The 14,392-nt window shown below is 43.0% G+C and overlaps 1 long non-coding RNA gene across 1 annotated transcript; it reads left to right on the top strand.

Moving 5' to 3' along the window:
• Positions 1-955: 955 nt before the first annotated feature.
• Positions 956-9,658, top strand: LOC119086408. The gene is made up of 3 exons (XR_005089684.1): positions 956-1,040; positions 7,442-7,576; positions 8,111-9,658. It is a non-coding gene; the product is annotated as an uncharacterized LOC119086408 (long non-coding RNA).
• The last annotated feature ends 4,734 nt before the right edge of the window (positions 9,659-14,392 follow it).

Genomic DNA, 14,392 nt, shown 5'->3' with positions numbered 1-14,392 from the left:
CAATTAACAATGCCATTAAGATTAAAGTAACCTGCCACTCAAGGCTGTTAACAAAATGTATAAATAAACACACAACACACACACACACACACACACACACACACCCATTGTATGAAACTCATAAACAGCCAAAAACTGACATCTTGGCAAAGATGATGTTATCTACTTAAGAACGAAGTGTATATAATATATATAATCTATATATATATATATATATACACACATATATATATATATATGTATATATATATGTATATATATATATATATATATATAATATATATATATATATATGCTCAGCTCTGTTATCCAGGCTTCTTTATTCAGGACTTCAGAAATATTTCATCTATCCAAACCTCCTCTGTGAATCAGGTGAGGTGCCTCTGATGTCATTCAACACTTTGTAAACAGGCCTTTAGATTTGAGGTGTGTGTGTGTGTGTGTGTGTGTGTGTGTGTGTGTGTGTGTGTGCACCTGAGTGTGGAGACTGGAGGTCAACTTCAGTGTCATGTTCCAGAAGTCTTTTTTTTTGTTGTTGTTTTGAGACAGGGTTGTTCACTGAACCAGACTAGACCAGGCTGCTTGGCCAGTGAACACCAGAGATCCACATGTCTTCCCCTCCCTGGCACTGGGATTACAAATTCCACCAACACACTTGGCTTTTTATGTAAGTTCTGGGGTCGAACCTGGGTCCGTGTGCTTGTACTGCGAGGCCATTACCAACTGAGCCATCTCCCTATCCCTCAGATTTGGATATATCTAATCAAACAATTAATAAATGCAATGTAACATCTCCGAGAGAATGAACAGTGGAAAAAAAAAATCCTGTGGCTTTTAAGTCTTCGGTTATAATCATTAAAATGAAGCTGAAAAACAAGAAGACATTAGACTTTGTCCCTTTAAAGGCGAGGGAGACAGGAGGAGGGATGGAATGGTAAATGATGAACAAGAGTCAGTGAAGTATTGCAGGGAGAGAGGATCCAGCGGGTGGCGAAACCTGGGGACTGAGACAATATTCGGCCTGAAATATACTCACACATGTAAGAAAATTAACAAAAATATCCTCCTTATTTGCAGAATTTGTTCTGATTCTACCTCATATTTCAGACCTCCTGTATTTAGAAGGTCTTTCTATTGACAAATGTTGATCTTTTACCATTGTATACACTACACTGTGTATTTTGGTCTTGCCACCTCTTCCTTTCCCCCCTACCCTTCCCAGACAGCCCCCTGTACATCCCTTTCCCTGTTTTTTAGTTTTCATTTTATTTAGTGCCCCACAGAGTTTACCAAGGGCCACCCATCAAAGCATGGTGAGCTCACCGGGGACACACTGCTGGAGATCATGTTTCCCTCCTCTCCTAGGACCTGTCAGGTGAAGGTAAGGCCCTGAGGATCTCTCACTCCCTCACAGCTGGCTGTCAGGACGGTGTGATGCCGGGGGACCCTGTGCCAGCATGTACAGCTGCTGTGGGTTTGTGCTTCCCACGTCAGTGTCCTGCTTAGAAGACCGCCATCCATAGCCTCTCTCTCCATCCTGGAGCTCTGACAATAATTTTGCCTCCTTTTCTCAAATGTTCCCTGAGCTTTAAGGAGCCAGGATAAGTGTTCTGTTGAGGACTGAGCCTCTAACCAAGCATCCTTCATTCTCAACATCTTGTGCAGCCATGGGTCTTTGCTTTTATCTCCATTCAATTCGAGGAGAGACTTCTCTGTTTTAGGCTATGTCTATGGACATGAACATAGATATTTGGGGGGTGGCTGAAATTATGTCAGTTCAGCTAAGCAGCCAGCTTAGGTTCCCATTCTTCCTTCCACAACACACACACACACACACACACACACACACACACACGCACACGCACACGCACACGCACACATGCACGCACGCATGCACCACTTGTACACACCCACCCCTGTTTATATAGTAGGTTTCTAAGTCAGTCTTTTCAAACATCCTTAATGTTAATTACTTCCCTCACTAACTCCTTTCTCCTCTCCTCTCTCCCTCCTTACTTAATCCTCCCCATTGTTAAGCTTTCAAATTTTCTCTTCAAGCTAAGATATATTTTGGGGCTGAAAGGTTATACTAAAAAGAATTAAAACTAAATATATCTTACTGGAATTTAATTTTTTATTTATCAACTAATTCTATAAGATTTATATGTAAGATAATTATATGAACACTATTTTCAAAATTAAAATCCTTTTCAAAACTTGAAAAACCAGCCGGGCGGTGGTGGGACATACCTTTAATCCCAGCACTCGGGAGGCAGAGCCAGGCGGATCTCTGTGAGTTAGAGGCCAGCCTCTACAGCTAGAGATCCAGGACAGGCACCAAAACTATACAGAGAAACCCTGTCTCAAAAAACAAAAAACAAAAAACAAAAAACAAACAAACAAAAAAAAACTTGAAAAACCATCAAGCAACATGTATCTAAGTATATAAAATTGAATGGAAAAAAATTTTTATATGGACTATCTGAAACATACAACACATTTAAGATTAAAAACCAGTCTTGGAATATAATTATGTACTTTAAACAATCCCTTAGCCATTTCTTTCTTCAGGGTCATGTCACAATATTTTTTTTTCTGAGAGTGTTTTCAATATAATCTTATTTCCTTTAATAAAATCCTTTCAAATCCCTTTCAAAGTGTTATTGTAAAATTAAGAAATTTGACATCTGACACAATTGACTTCTTTCTGTAGCTCATTTATATAAGACTTATTTTTAAATGTGTGTATGCATGTACACACACATGAGTGTGCACATGCATTCATGTTGGTGTGTGCATATGAGTGCAGGTTTTCATAGAGGCCATAGGTGTCAGGTCCTCTGGAGCTGGGGTTACAGGTGGCTGTAAGCTGACCTATGTAGGTGCTGGGCTCCAAACTTGGGTCCTTGATCAACCAGTACATGCTTTTAACCACTGAGCCATCTTTCCAGAAGCCAGAAGATGCTTTTTAAAGTTATGAAAACAGGACTCCTTCGACAACCTAACCCAAACTTTACTAACTATATTATATCAATCTGCACGTGTGTGTGTGTGTGTGTGTGTGTGTATGTGTTTACACATGTAACATAGTTAAATAGTTACTCTGTGTTGGGGGCGTGATGCTTCCCTCAGAAGCCATTGATTGCTAAGTTAAAAGCTCAGTGCCAGGTGTGAGGTACCTGCCCCTGAGCTGTTGGTTGGAAGGGGTCCCAGAGACCCCCACACACTCCAGTTCAGATTGTTGTCATTGCTCTTGGTTGCCCATTAGAACTGGATTGTCAGACTCTACTGAGGAAGACTACAGAGGTGACGTCAAAATGATCCGGGGAAATACAGGCATATTTGAGGGTCTATGCTACAGATTGCAACTACGGAATATAACAGTCAAATCATTGTGGGTAGTTTGAAAAAATTTCATGATGAATCTCTGGCTCAGTGACTGAGAGATGTATTTCCTTGCCATCCAGGTGAGTTTGAAAAGTCACCAGCAAATAAATGTGTCATGAAGTGGTTTCCATAAACAGTGAATCATGCATGGTTTAAAAAAAAAAAAAAAAAAGTGAGCTGCCTACCAGATACTGCTATTAGTCATTTCTATCTTTTCTGGAGGCAACACCATCAATGCTTCAAGGTTAATACCTCTTAAAAATAGTTCAGCTAAAGATGTCGAGGTTGATTGAGTATGGCCCTACATGAGTCATGTGTGTGTTAGAGTCTCGGAATACGCGACCTAACCATAAAACACACGTGTCCCAAAGCTGTTCTGGGGTTTATTTCCCAACAGCATTATAGCTGAAGTGAAGGCAATCAGAAAATAAGGATTCAACTTATTTACACTCTCCTTAGGCCCTGACCTTCCAGGCCTTAGCCTGTGAGCTCTGTGACCTCAATTTCCATGTGGCTGTAATAGTCTATGTTTCACACATTTGTGTATTTATATTTTTGGGTATGCTTTGTCTGTGTGTGTGTGTGTGTGTGTGTGTGTGTGTGTGTGTGTGTGTGTGTACATTTGTGTTTGCAGGTGTATGTGTCCATGCAGGCACATGTTGAGGCCAAAGGCTACTATCCGATGTCCTCCACTGCTCTCTACCTTATCTTTTCAGACACCATTTCTCACAGAAGCTGGTACTTGCTTGTCTAACTAGACAGGCTTGCTGGCTAGGGAGCCTAAGGCATCCTCCTTGTCTCTGCCCACCCAAAGCCCAATGCTGGAGTTATATGCATGTGTTCAAATTCAGATCCTCGGGCCTGACCAGCAAGCCCTTTCATCATGGAGTTACACACCCAGCCTCAGCCTTTGCAGTTTAGAAAGCACAGCTACACAATCATTTTATTGGAGTTGATGGGTTTCCTTTGAGGACAGACCAATATTATAATGCTCTGCGCATTATTGAGACAAAGAGACAAAAAAAAAAAAAAAAAAAAAAGAGTCAAGCTTCCTTGTTCTAAGTTGCCTATCAGGCTATCAGGTCATTAGATTCTGAAGCTAACCTACGGCAGAGTCCTGTTCACAGGCTGTGAAGTTCCTCAGTCCTTCACTTAGTAGTTTTGTGGCTCCAGCACAGAATAGTGCCCTTGTTCACTCTGCCCTGCTGTCTCTCCAATTATCCGTGAAGATACATTCTACCTCAAATTTGAAAATAATTTTGGAATATTTATGTAGATTAACATGATCTTTAAGATGTACCTGTGAAATTTTGGATATATATATATATATATATATATAATATATATATATATATATATATATAGAGAGAGAGAGAGAGAGAGAGAGAGAGAGAGAGAGAGAGATATGCCAACTAAAACAATCCATCACTATTGTAGGATCCAATAAAGGAAAGATTACAGAAAATGGCCCATTTTCTATAAGATGAGTTGATATATGTAAAGAGGAAATTGAGAGAGAGATTTCAAGTTGGTTTGGAAAAAAATAATCAGCCTAGAACTAGGCTGCCCAACATAGAAAACTTTAGGTTTTACATTCTGAATGCACTACCAATATGAATTATTGATTCAATGCATATTTATGAAACATCGCCATTACCTAATGTTACACAAGGTAGCACTGACTCATATTTGAAATTGTTCTTAGGCCAATTTTGTCATTTCAATAATATATAAACTCCTTAAGTAAAATTTTTTTTCCATTCAGCAAATATTTTCTAAGCACTTTCTCAGGCTCATCCACCAGGAATACACAGTAAAGGGCACATCAGCCAATGTTACCAACTCAGTGTCTCCTCTTTTTCCCTGTTATCCAGTCCAGTTCTGCCTACAGAGAGTTTAGAACACATGGTAGAGCCAAGAACTTTCACAGACCCTGAACGTGTGTACAAAGAAGAGGAAAAGTGGGGTGGGGTCATGGGAAGAGGACGGAGAAGAACAGGAAGGCACAACAGACTTCTGTACAGTCTTTGGACTTGGAGAGACTCTACAGTCAAATCTCAGTATTCATCTCCAGGATGAGCACCTGTGCTCAAGTCCCTTAAATGAAATGATGTAGTATTTGCATAAACCCCCACATCCTTCCCTATTTCTAAATCTTCCATAGATTATGTAGAATACTTAATGAAGCATAAATTCTCCCCAAAATAGTTATACTATATTCCTTAGTAGATGACAGGAAGCAGTATGTTTCAACATGATTTCTGAAAACTATGTTTGATCAGTTGTTGGCTGAATCCACAGTTGTGAGATTCAACTCTAGAGTATTATTGCTGGAAGAATATCCTGATAAATTAGTTTACTATAACATAGTGGGTGCAGGATAGGGCAGGGTGACTGAGAGCCAAGGATGCATGGCACACAAAGGTGTTGAACTGAATGTGAGACACTCAGGAAGACTCCTCCAAGGTCATGGTGTTTCAGGATTCTGAGGACCAGCAGAAGACAGTGAGCAGAAGAGACAGGTGGTTCCCACTGAGCCATTCATATGAAATGGATGGGTAAAGTGTGGCTTAGTGATTGGATGAATGGTGGTGAGTGGATCCTAGGCTTTTGCTGCCTTGTTGATTAGAAGAGACAGAAATACAGGAACTCAGTCATTCTAGAGGAAATGGAAAAGACAGCTTTAGGTCAGAATGTTCTGACTACATGGAATAGAACATGTGACAGAATGTTGTGTGCACACATACGGACCTAGGAGTTTGGTCTTTTCGTTTCAATTGTACCTGGCCATGGGGAATCATCTTTCTGGTCTTCATGGTCTTGTGGTCTCTATTCTTCCTGAACCATCAACATCACAGCATACAGTCAAAGCAGGACTGGGATTACTTCTCCAGGCATCTTTCTTATGCTGGGGAGAGAAATCTGATTTTCAAAATCTTACAAGGATATTTTCCATCATCCAGTGATCAGGCTATTACAACATAGCTCTGACCATGCTTCTCTTTTTGCATGGAAGTCTGTGAAATAAATGTTGGAATTTTAACCTTTTTGGAGGGAACTGTATTTGACCATCATGGAACCATGGGAGGTTGGCTCCTGGCTTTGCTAACAGCAGTATCTGTCACAAAAGCTATGTGAATACTAAAATGAAGAATTGGCAGTATGTAACTATGAAATTCCTTTGCATGCTAAAATGACACATGGGAGCATCCATTTCCAAATTTTAAAAAAATGACAATTTTTGATGTGTCCTACAAATACCACCATCTTTTGGGTTTTCTCTTATGTACAGAGGTCTCTCCATAGTGAAAGAATTGCCTTCAAAAACAGTATAACATGCTCAGAAAATGCAGAAGATGTCTTTTTTTCATCCTTAGTCTTGCAGTTTAAATCAGTTCTGAGAAATGTAATGGCCTTTTCAGAAAGACAGAGCTGAGAGGAAGTGAACATTAGTAGGTACCAGGCTTTTCCTAGCAATCTGATATATATTACCTTATTAGGTCCTTATGCTGATCCTCTGACAGGCGAGAAAAGGAATCTGGGGCTGACTAGGTCAAGTACTTGTGTCAAGTAAGGGCAGAGAGTGGAGCTGGGCATCCCTGGATTGTCTGTAAAGAGAATCCCTAGGCTATTCTATCTGCCTGTCAGAAGGGAATGGATTCCTGGGCATTTGACTATGTTAAAACGTTTCAATTTCACAACCGCCACTGCTTACAAAACTGCTGAACACCAACAGCGGGCAGAAAATGGCACATGGAGCCCCTCCTTTCTTAACTGATTGCTTCGTGTTACGCCTCTCATTTTCATAGTGCAAGGAAACCGGAGCACACAGTGACAGCCAGACGCAAGGTGACTCAGAGAACTTAAGTCCAAGCATTTGCCCGAGATTTACAGAGCTTTTCCCCTGCAGGTCCTTTCTCACAGACGTCACTTTATCTAACATACGTTTCCTGAGCATCTCCCTGCATCCCGCCCTATGTACTCCTAGGTGTTTATAAATACTGATCAGATGCCAACGAAACAAATACATCTCTCTCTCTCTCTTTTAAAACAGGGCTGAAGCCATGCACGGAAAAGCTAAGCCCAAGCCACCTCTTGCCCTCAGGACCTCTGCAACCAAGAACCACTCTCCAGTTGCATCAGAACAAATCAGGCACAGCTCCCCGCCTTCCCTGCAACCCAGGAACATGTAAGCTGCATGCCAGATCCTTTACCTTTCTCTTTTCTTCTTTTCTCGTTGTCATGTGACGCCAACCCCTCTGGGTAGCTCATCTGGACTCCCTCCCTCCATGGATACCTTTCTACTGTGGTCAACCAAGGAGGGACAGACACCATGGGGTGAGGTAATGTTCTGGTGGTTTGTGTGCTGTCTTCTTTTGAACTCTGCTGTCTGGCGGCCTCACATTTCCTCTAGTACTGTGGCTACTCGTAGAATGAGAGAGAAATCAAGGCTTACAGATATCGTGATTTTTCTCATTTGTTCTCTGTGCCTGGGATGTAGGCTTGTTAGGCACCTCATCCTTGGACTTCATCCGAAGCTGGGTAGGATGGCTTAAGTTTGAAGTCAGCCTTGCCCATACAGTGAGATCCAGGCCAGCCTGGGTTACAAACAGGATCATTCTCAAAGCAAAAGGAAAGCTGTTTCTTATTAAGCCTCTGGCTAATCAGAATATGAACACTGGCAAAGCCTGGATACCCAAGGTCTCTTTTTCATTTTTTAAAGGTGGAAAGTCGGGATCAGAGAAGGCTTGGCCTGCCTCTCCTGAGAAGACTGGGGACCAGCTCACCTGTGTCTCCAGCCATGCTACTGGTACATGCACCCCAGCAAGTGCCTCTTCTCCCACTGTGGGGGCCCTCTTTCTTCCACAGAGTCTGCTCTTTTGAACTTTGAACAACAGCCACTTCTGCAAGCGTTGGAGCCTGCAAGCTGAGGACATGAATGAACTGAGTCATCCCCACAGAGCTTCATTAATTTTAAGGCAATTTAAGATTTCTGAGTCACAGGCTTCAGTCATTTAGACTTTCCCAGCTGGCAGTGTGCTTGCCCACACACATTTTTCTTCAAAGATTGCATCTGTGTCTAGATGTGTGGTTCTGCCCACTCTCCATCAGTTTCTGAGAGAAATCAACTTCAGAGATGCATGCAGGGTGACACGCAATCCATTTGCCATGTGCCGCGCGCATCTTTGTCAGGATGAGGGTTTCATGAAATTAGCAGTCGGCTGTTTCATCCACACCCGCCGCACCACAGACATGCAGTTCTAAATTCTATATCCAACACAATATTGTACCCAGCCTCCCAAGGAAACTCAGTTACACCATATGGTGACTCCACTCACTATACAATATTTAGCAACTTGATGAACAAGGAATGAATCATATCTTAACCATCTTGGCCAAATATTGTTTTATATAGCAACAGTATTAGTAATATATATGTTTTACTTTTTTTTTTTTAACAGTAGTACTTCCTGCTACGCCCACTGAAAATTAAGAGCTAGACCTCACTGGAAGCAGGCTGCACAACAAAAGAGTTCTTACTCATTAGCAATCTTCCGTTCAACATTGCACTGTACATATGATACTCATTAGCAATCTCCAGTTCAACATTGCACTGTCCATACGATACATTCACAATGTCTGCTTTTTTCTTTTCCTCCAGAGCAGCTGCTGGGATTAAGCAATAGTCTCCCAGGGTAACAAAGCAAGGAATCCTGGGGCATTTCCCAGATACTGAAAACAAAGGACATGTATAGAGGGTAGTGCTGAAGCTCTCTCCTTTCCACCAGAGAGAAGCCCCTATGGTCTCAGGGTGTAGAGAGGAACCTTCGCAAGGTCCTGGAAGGGAAAGGGTGTTCTGTGAGGGGCTGGGTGATCCCCACAGATCCCCTCTTGGAACCTCAGTTCTGTCATTCAGCAAGGGTAATAATGAAACCTTTTCTAAATCATCATGTTTCAGGCGAGTGCTAAGTCCTTTGTGCAAAAGATGTAGGCATTGTCTGGGACACACATACACACACAAACACTCTCTCTCTCTCTCTCTCTCTCTCTCTCTCTCTCTCTCTCTCTCTCACACACACACACACACACACACACACACACACACACACACAAATAAAATGCAATCTTCCCCTTCAGTAAGCTTACAAGGTGATAACTGGAAGATGCAGAGTGTAGCGTGAATTCTAATTGATCTTGATAATAAAAACCCAGAGTCAGATATCGGGGTAAATGCTGAAAGACCAGAGAAGCAGAGCAGCCAACCACTAGAGAGACTTCTTACCTCTACCGAATCCTCAGACTGAAAAAGACTGAGTTCCTGTCTCCTCCTGCTTTATATTCCTTTCTTATCCCAGCCATATCACTTCCTGTCTCTACCTCCCTAGGGCTGGAGTCAAAGGTGTATGCCTCCACCACTGGCTCTGTTTCTCTTTTAGACTGGATCAATCTTATCTAGCCCAGGGTGACCTTGAACTCCTGATCTTCCTGCTTCCTCCTCCCAAGTGCTGAGATTAAAAGTGTGTGTCACCACCACCTGGCCTCTATGGTTAACTAATGGTTCAGCTGCACACTCTGATCTCCAGGCAAGCTTTATTTGTTAGATCACAAACAAAATATCACCACTGCTGAGATCATTACAATAAAATGTGGTATGATTCTGGGAGAGCCACATGCTGTGGGATGTCGTTCTGTATGCTGTGAAAATATGTTGCTCTGATTGGTTGATAAATAAAATGCTGATTGGCCAGTAGCCAGGCAGGAAGTTTAGGCAGGATAAGCATGAATTCTGGGAAGAAGAAGGCTGATTCAGGAGTCGACAGCTAGACACAGAGGAGGCAAGATGTGAAGGCAGAACTGAGAAAAGGTACCAAGCCACACGGCTAAATATAGATAAGAATTATGGGTTAATTTAAGTGTAAGAGCTAGTCAGTAATAAGCCTGAGCTAATGGCCAAGCAGTTATAATTAAATTAAGCCTCTGTGTGGTTGTTTTATAAAGGGCTGCAGGGCTGAGGGGCCTGGTGGGATTGGAGAAACTTTTGACTGTAGCCATATGCTGAATAGAAACTCTAAGTTCTACACAAGAGCCCCTGAAGATGCCCAAGATGAAATGTGAATGATCAAAAATATTTAAGGAGGAGAAGATATTTATTTCAGTCGAGATCATGACTCTTACTGCAATAACATGGACAGGCAGGTTTTAAGGAATTCCACTCTGTAGCAGCAGCAGCATTTCCTCTCACCCCACTCCTTTGAAAGCTACCGCGTGCATCGCTGTGGGAAAATTGTTAGCTGTGCAAAACTGAATTTATTAGAGGTGGCAGGGAAAAACTTTACCTGGATTTCTCAGCGTTAGTATCTAGGGTAAGTGAAGCTACTGTTTTCATTCATGGAAAAACAGGGGTAGCCAGACCCCAAGGCTTGTTAAGTAATGAAATGGCCAGACTCTTCCTCACAGAACTGAGTCCCTGAGATGGAAGGGATTTGAGCATCCACATCTGTATTTCACAGGTGATGAGGTCTAGTGAGAACAGTGAACACTCTCAGAGGCACCAAGAGGAATGGACATCAGATAGAAGGGACCATGACTTGGTGCTCCTGAGGATTGGGTGAACTCTAACACCTTGAGGCATTAGAGTTGGCTATCTCTGTATGCACGTGGCCTAACACTGTGAGGCCACTGTCATGCAGAGCAGAGAAGAAATGACCCTTGTCCATGGGGAGATCCTGATCTATGAGAAAGACAATTTCACCTCGTACAATGAGAGAATCATCATCTGAAGATGTCCAGGAAACGTTGGCCTATGTTTGACAAACACCATCCTACTATAGACGACTCTACCACTTAAAGTCTCTTCTATGTCACCCTTCTCAGAAGAACTCTGTGTAAGATGATGCCATGGCTCGTCTTAAGTGTCCACTAAAACACAAGCTGCTGGTACTTGCTGTGGGAGCTTTTCTTGATCAGGTTGTTTGAAGTGGGAAGACTCACCTTCCATGTGGCAGAGCCTAGTGGTGGCAGCCCCTAAGAGGACATGGAAACAGGAAGCTTAGCTTTTATTCTTGCTTGTGCTCACTCTCACTAGCAATGTAATCTAGCCTACTGTTGCTGTTTCACCTCACCAATTTTAGGTCCTAGTTGCTGGCTTTCACTGTAGACTGAAGACCAGCGGTTCTCTTGGAATCTTCTAGGTCTCCAGGGCCAGATTAGGATTGCGGAGATACTCAGCTTCGTGGATGGAACCACCACAGGATTCTTAGCCTCTCCAGCGTGAGTTGGCCATTGTTTAACCACCTGGGCTGTTTCACATAAGCCAAAAACCTCACGAATCCCCCTTGAAGATACTTGTTCATTCTAACAGTTCTGCTCTAGAGAGTCCTGACACCATTGCCCCAGTTATCTTTGCTGAGCAAGAATCTTGTCCATTCCTTCATCTCCTGATGTCATGGGATGATGACATCACTGAGGTTTTTGGTGGCTTCTAGTCTCGTCTGGAAGGAGTGAGGTGGCTTCATTCACATGCCCAGAGTCTTGTCAGGGTTGGCTAGAAGACTGGGCTGCCCTGGCGGCTCTCCCTCTCTGTACCTCCTTGCGGCGTTCCCCCTTCCATAGAGTTTCTCTCTCACGATCATTGGCTGAATGTGCAACAGTGTACTCAGCTCTCCAAGACACCACCCCTGAAGCTTTCTGGATCTCTGAGGTCAAATGTAGAGCCGGTCACATATCTTTTGTGCTGTTTTTCTATGGGTATAAGCAGCTTCACATTTCCCAGATTCAAGAGGAAGTCAGAGCTCCCTTTTCAGGTCTTTTGGCCACAAATGTCTTCAAGGGTATGTTCCCTCTAATTGGCAATGTTCCACCTCTGCTTTATGTCACTTCATGCATCTATGAGTTTTTTTTTATTCCTTCTTTAAGAATGAATGTGATAGGAAGAAAAAAGTGAAGTATCTCAGATGAAGAAACTGTTTTGAACGAACACACACACACACACACACACACACACACACACACACACACACATCAGTTCTGTCACATAACCTTGAGACTTTGTAAGATCCACTCTCATGTACCCCAGGTACAGTACCTGGCACGTAGAGTCCCCAGAAGTGACTAAGTGACCAGAGTTTGGTAGTATATTTGTTGTTCTAAGAACGGATTTCTCACACCGAACCTCCCAGGAAAGGTGCCAGGGGAATCTTATTGCAAAACCAGCTGTTTATTGGGTTGACAAAGAGAACATTCAATTAAAGAGAGTTTCGGAACACAATGGAATCATTTCAGTTATGAAATGTGGACTTAAAAACAGTCATCCTTTAGAAATATCCTACAAGCATTTGATGGCTGGTTGGCAGATGCAGCCTCTTTTGGCTCTTGCATAGACTGACTGAGGTCTTCTGTGGACACAGATGGGCAGAAGCACCTGCAGAATCACTGCCCCCAGTACTTTCTGCTCCAGGACAAAGTGCTGGATATACCTGCACAGATCCCCGGGCTTCCAGAAGCAGGCCACACACAGATCTTCTAAGGAATAAGGATGACATCTGCCATGTGCTCATCCCAAGCGCAGAAGGAAGATATGATGGGTAAGACAAGTCTTAGGTCCCAAGAGCCTCCTTAGGTCTAGATAAGAGCAATCTGTCTAGTCCTGGATCCCAGAGGAGTGCACGGTTAATATTTGCAGTAGACCAAATGGCAAGAGACAGACAGCCTGCACCCAGCCACGGAGCCACTATATCAGGAAAAAAAAAAAAAAAAAAAAAAAAAAAGAGCCCTCTGAGGAGATCATTGTTCTTGAGGTAGGTCGGTCACTTTTGGTCTCTTCATTTTCCACTGACTATTTATAATAAGCTATCATTCAGATACGTGCCCCCGAGAGAACACCATAGTCACTGACTTCTGAATGTCAGTGATCTGATGTCATACATGATCTTTAATCCCAGCGATGATCTGATGTCAATGATCCGAGCCTGCTGGTACTCACGCTCCTGTGAATTTTGGGTGGGTCCGGGGGTAGCCCTGCCAGGCAGTTTGCCCATAGTGATTGGGCATGCCTATTCCAAGATTAGAAATTGCGGAGTCTCTTCAGGTGTCTCCTCTCTGCCTCTCCTCACATACTCACTATAATAAAGCAAGTTGTCTTTTGGCCTGTCCTATGGGGGAAACTCATGGGTCTAGGAACAGAGGGTAGCCTCCAGGTGATATCAGGGGGAAAAAAGAGGCCCTCCATTCAACAACGTTGAAGTTACATGAGAACAGTAACTAACCTTACAGTTATATGAGAAAGCCTAGGATCAGATCCTTTCCATTCAAACCTTCAGATGAGACCATAGGCCCCTTTAAATTTTTATTCCTGAGGGTAGCTGGCTTTCCATTCCCACACTGGGTCCTGGTTCCCTCACTTACCTAGAAAGACCCCTGGGCATAAATGAAAACTAGCCAGGATGCTTTGGAATATCCCTGACTCTAAAATGCCCCTCCTCCAGATGCTGGCAGGCTGTGAGCCGAGCACTTTGCACAGATGTACATTAGTTCTCTACTCACTAGGGAAATGGGTCTCATGCAGCCTCATGGTGATACTTTCTGTTTTCTCTGAAAAAACACCAAGTCAGAGACTCTGGCAGACAGGCAGATGATCTAAATAAAATATTTCTGTGGTGGGATTATTTTAATTGGCCAGTTCAACCTGTGCTCTGTCTGTTTTCTCCAAGTTATTTTGAGGCACTTTGTGAAAAGGACCCTGTCAGCAGCTCCCCGGAACTTGACCTCAGGGAGGCATTGTGGCAGAAGCTGAGGACAAGCCCCATGCTTTGGATGGGGGATTCCAGAGGTCTCCTTCATCTCTTCCTCCACATGTTGAGGCTCCTGTCTCTCCACACTAGACTCGGAGTGTGGAGAGAAAATTCAGAGCATCTCTGTGACTTTGAACTTTCTTGCCTAGCTTGAAGAAGCAGAAGCAGCAGAGAGAGCAATGGGGAGTTGGGGGAAGACAGACCAAGCAGAAATT

This window comes from Peromyscus leucopus, chromosome 22, assembly GCF_004664715.2.
Source record: "Peromyscus leucopus breed LL Stock chromosome 22, UCI_PerLeu_2.1, whole genome shotgun sequence".
Taxonomy (NCBI): Eukaryota; Metazoa; Chordata; class Mammalia; order Rodentia; family Cricetidae; genus Peromyscus; species Peromyscus leucopus.
Note: the sequence above shows the minus strand (reverse complement) of the source record. Positions and strands in the feature narration are given on the sequence as shown.